The sequence below is a fragment of the Pelmatolapia mariae genome, linkage group LG10_11, assembly GCF_036321145.2.
Source record: "Pelmatolapia mariae isolate MD_Pm_ZW linkage group LG10_11, Pm_UMD_F_2, whole genome shotgun sequence".
Lineage (NCBI taxonomy): Eukaryota > Metazoa > Chordata > Actinopteri > Cichliformes > Cichlidae > Pelmatolapia > Pelmatolapia mariae.
Window position 1 is genome coordinate 53,441,721 of NC_086236.1, and position 5,344 is coordinate 53,447,064.

General features: G+C 36.3%; 1 long non-coding RNA gene across 1 annotated transcript; it reads right to left on the bottom strand.

Moving 5' to 3' along the window:
- Positions 1–3,953: 3,953 nt before the first annotated feature.
- On the bottom strand, positions 3,954–4,664 carry LOC134637121 (uncharacterized). The gene is made up of 3 exons (XR_010095073.1): positions 4,637–4,664; positions 4,458–4,505; positions 3,954–3,980 (listed from the first exon to the last, which is right to left on the bottom strand). It is a non-coding gene; the product is annotated as an uncharacterized LOC134637121 (long non-coding RNA).
- Between the last annotated feature and the right edge of the window lie 680 nt (positions 4,665–5,344).

Sequence of the window (5,344 nt, forward strand, 5' to 3'; positions counted from 1 at the left end):
CATGCGTGCTTGTTGTTTTTGTCTGCTTCCACTTGTCTTTGCACTAGGATGATGTCGGAGTAAATGTGCAGTCATATTCGTTGTGTTCCCACTAGTGTTGTCAGCGTTAATCTGAAATGACGTTAACGCCACAACACGGCAAATCTCCATTAACGAGCTACCGCCGATCGCCCCGTGCGTGGGGCTGGACGGCGTCAACACGTTAACGAGCAAACTGCGCTAACGCAGTAGTTCCCACCCATGTAATTGAGCATTGCGTGGCACATCCGACATACTGTTTTACTTTTGTCCATGACGCGCTTACCTTCAGGATCATACTTCAAATGAAGACCAAAATAGTTGCAAAAGCCAAATCTGAATGAGGGTGGGGGAAGCTCAATTTGCCATGTTGCAACGAGCTTAGCTTCTGTCTTGCTAGCTTGCGTTGCGCTCAGTGGATCTGCGCTCGACAGTGCAGCCTAGGTGGAGTAGTCGAACGCAGATCCACTGAGCTCTCAACACAGACAGCATCGTCAGAAGAAAAGTTGATAAAATAAATTAAAAATTTTGTATTGTTTGATACACATGCGTACCGAACCGAAAGCACTGTATCGAACGGTTCAATATCGATACGAGTATCGTTGCACCCCTAATGAATACCTATATACCACTGTCTAGCAGTAGTTGATATAGGTTGTCAAAGTACCAGATATCATACAGTATATCATAAAAAGCAAAGTGTTCCTCCAACAAATCTACATGTATTTGTGCTTTTGTAGAGCATCTTTGCATTATAACACACCTCTCATAAAACATTTATGTCTAATTGTGAATCATGAATCATTTTGTAAATATATGTTTAATTAAATGTATTGATTTCAGAATGTATTTTTACCCAAATATAGATTACTATGCAATAATTTTAGTAGCCTAGACTATTTGGGATCAAACAGAGAGACGCACAATGAATGAAAATACGTTTGTTATTCTTGTCTGCCTTAAAATATAAAGTCTTGGGTTTTCGTTTATCTTTTTCACAGTGACTGCAAGACAGTAGTTGGAGACTGAGCAATTTCAAAAATTAAGTACTCAACAGTACATCTTGATGCATTCTCAATCATCCAGGTAAGTAAATCTCCAGAAGTTGATTCTGTTCATCTGGATGTAAGGTGGGAGAAACATTTCGTCACTCATTCAAGTGACTTCTTCAGTCTCAGCTGACTGCAGGTTTCCCAACAATCTTATAAACAGTACATTTGCACAATGACTGAAACCAGCCCACTGAAGGAGCAATGGGCTGGTAGGTCACATTCATCATAATTATGCAAATTCTCATGACCATTGATCAAGGCCCACTGATCAATGGCCATGAGTATCAACAGTACAAATAACTGAGGCAATGTCAGAAAAATATGTTTATTGCTGTTTATCATGTGAGAAGATTAAGAAAAAAAATTATTATATCATTTTGTAATTGACTGAATTAAGTTTCATTTAAAGAAAGCCAAGTGAAATTTAAACTATAAAAACATTAGATCCTGCAGTATCATTAAGAACTTTCCCCCACATATCATGCATCGACATCAACAGTACAGTTTGCATTAACATGTATTCATAACAGAAGCCACCACGGGCGTCTTTGCAGTTGATAATGGCTGTTCAGCTAGATCATAACCTTTGCAACAGGAGACTTGCGAGACATGAGCCTGAAAGATTAAGATGTCTCTGGGATGTCTTTGAAGAAGTCAAAGGTTGCCGTACAGTTGATTCTGCAAGAATTTAGAGTAAAAATCTATTCAGTTTTAATCTAATCTTCTTAAATAATTAGCTTTTTGGGGTTTTTTTCGAACACAACAAAACAAACTAAATTAACCCTCTCAGGCTCAAATTAAGTTTTAGTTACAAGAAAAATCTGATATTTGGGGAAAATTATCAAAAAAAAAAAACCCCTCATAAAATATGTATGTGGGGTAATCAGGTTGTTAGTTTTTAACTGTTGCAAATCGGCAACGCCTGCCTCGAGAGGGTTAACTTTAAATAAATCAAAGTCTACGTAGGAGGGATTTGTTTAAAAAAAGGTTCGTCCATATAAATAATTCAAGTTCCTTACACTAACCTTGGCATCGTTATCAAGCGTAACAAAATTAATTACTTTAGAGAAAGTATTACATTTGTACCAGATTAAGTAATAATCTGTGATGGAATCAGTCTGGATGTTGTAATGTTATTTAATGAAAAAAGTCTTAAATTCGGATGATTTGGATTTTGTCATTCACTGCAACACCACTAAAGTCAGGGTGGAAAGGGGATGGTCGTCTCCTGTTACTGTATCAAACAACATAGAAATGGAAGCAGGTTGTTCAAACAGAAAGAAATAAAACACATTGGTATGTCATTTAAAGAAACAGTGCATGATATAACTCACTCCTTCGGGGATGGACAGCGTGGTTTGGACTCAGCTCCACAGGTTACATTGCTGCTGTTTTTACTATAGGTGTTAAAGAAAATAACATGTTAGTTTATTACTGTTTTTACTATAACATTATGGCGGTTGTCGTACTGCGATTATTATAGTCTAGGGACACTAATTGTAGGCAACACTGATGTTCGCAGTGCGGTCTTGGCGTCTGCAGAATGTATAAACATTTTTTAAACATTACTTAATGTGTGTATGTATATTTCTTTTATATACAGAAATTGTAAAAATTTTATATTCATACACATATATGTATGTACATATATATTATCTATCTATCTATCTATCTATATATATATATATATATATATACATATATATATATATAAATATATATATATATATATATATATTAGGGGTGCAACAATACATGTATCGGTCCTAATATCACCCCTAATATATATATATATATATATATACATATATATATATGAATCCAAACTGGGAGCTGATTCCACAGAAGAGGGGCCTAAAAGCTAAGACTCTGCCTCTCACAAGTATGCCCGCAGTCTGAAAGCAAAGTGCTCTCTTGGGGTTATACGGTACTATGAGGTTTTCAGATAAGATGGGGCCTAATTCTTCAAGACCGTGTATGGCATACGAAGGAGTTTAAGTTTAATTCTGGAATTAACAGGGAGGCTTTTGAGGGAGCCTGTTTGCAATGAATTACAGTACTTCAGTCTAACAGTAAAATATGCTTGAACTAATTTTTCATCATCTGAGACAGAGTGTTTCTAATTTAAGAGATATTAGGTAAATACAATAAAGCTGTCCTACAAATTTTTTTTTAAATTTCTACATTGAAGGAAATATCTGGTTCAAAAACAACTCCAAGGTTCCTCACAGTGTTACTGAACGTCAACGTAATGCCATCCAGATTAAGCATCTGATTAGATACAATATTTCTAAGATTTTTAGGGCCGTGTTCAATAGCCTCAGTTTTATCGGAATTTCAATGCAGGTGGTTAGAGGCCATCTAGGTCTTTAGGACATCTCTGCAGTTTTACTTAAGAAAAAGAAGGAGAAACAACTTTAACAGTAAAAAATTGTACAATCTAAATCCAGCAGCACCTGGGCTTCCTCTCATGTTGCCATGCCATGTGATCCTCTTCTTTTCTATTAAGAGTACAATCAACAGGATATTTCCAATTAAAGATTTATATCAGGTTTAGAAATTAAGGCTTACTTTTTTTTTTCTTTAATGGGAATATCGTCTCCAAATGGACCTCCTATTTTGACAGCAATGCATTGTTTGTTGGTTTGTTTCTACTGTATTTGTTCAGTTTGCAAAACAAACACTGATGATATACCTTTTTCTGGCCTTGATGGTCTGTCTCTGTCATCTGGGTATCTCCTAAATGTTTTGTGAGACAATTAGGAGTCTTTTTGTTAAATGCAAGGCACCGTCTATGCTCAATAAATCACATGAGTCACTTTATTTCATATGACATGATACCATGAAGAGAACAGTCAAGAAGGAATCCTTAAAAATGGTTACCTGGATAATCTATCCCAAAGTGATCTTCTGTGAAATTACAGGGAGAAATATTTGCAGAACAGTTTTGTGGAGACATTAAAAAAAGAAAGAAATAACAAGAATTATCAAGAAATCAGCAACACAATTTTTCTGCCATGCTTTTACAAATATTAGCTCAAACATCAAATTTATAGACATCAGGTGTTTAAAACAACCATTGCCACCATGAAGTTGTCTTATCATGTTGCTCATGGAGCTCATTCCGGCTATCATAGCTCCATTCTTCTGTGTCAGATATGATATGACTGATAAAGCTTATTTGCATTTAATTAATATGGATATGTTGTTGAAGAAGCTCTGGATGCTTTTAGATTCTTTTGAATAATTTCAGAACACCTTTACCACCACTTTTCTGCCAAATCCTGTATTCAGTTGTGATGAGAGGTCTTTGCTCAGTATCAAGTGCTCATGACTAAATTATGTCATTATTATTACCTTTTTTTTTTTTTTTTCCAAAAAAATTACCTTTTTTCTGGTCGAGGTGGTGGTTTTAGTGATTCATCTGTGTGTTTCCTATATTTGGTTGGAGGAGAAAAAAAACATTTTCAACTTCAGAGTCAACATATGGTAACATCATTACACAGACAGTTATAATCAGTATCAGAAATATGATATGACATAAATTTATGTAATATTTCCTCAACCTTTTCCTCCAGATGAACACTGCAAACACTGCAGCTAAGGTGATTATGATCAAAGCTACAAATGACACTGGAAAGGCCACTGGAGCAGCACTTGTAAACTGGTACATCAGTGATCCTGGTGATGTAGATACATTTGAGGTTAAAAAAACCGCAATGCAACAAATGAAATACATAACATATACAGTACAGATAAAGTGTGTCTGCTAACCCTTCACATTTAAGCTGACTGTGTAGGCTTGTTCCCTGTTACGCCAAAAGATAGCATTACAGGTGAGGTTTCTGACTCCATCTCCTTCAGTAACAATAAAAGTGATTGTGGAAGTTGTCTGCCAGGTGCCTCGTGACATCATGATCTCTGAGACCTCACTGGTGAGGTGAGAGACACTCCATGAGAACACCGGAGGATGTGATGAACATGTGTGTGTAACAGAACACGAAACAGTTATAGTTGAACCAGCATTAACTTCTTCTGGAACGGGGGTCATCACTGGTTTTTCTGGAGAAGCTGAGCATGACAGACACAAAGAAGATTATACTTGATACTTAGAAAGCAATGTGTTTGTCACATTTCAGTGATCTACAGTAAGACTCCCTGTCTCATGTCCTTTCTCTGCATAGAAACAGAAGGGTCCGTTGTCAAAGGGCTTGATGTCATCAATCTCCAGTGAGCAGTTTCCCTCATTTAGATTTCCTAACATTTTGGTTTGG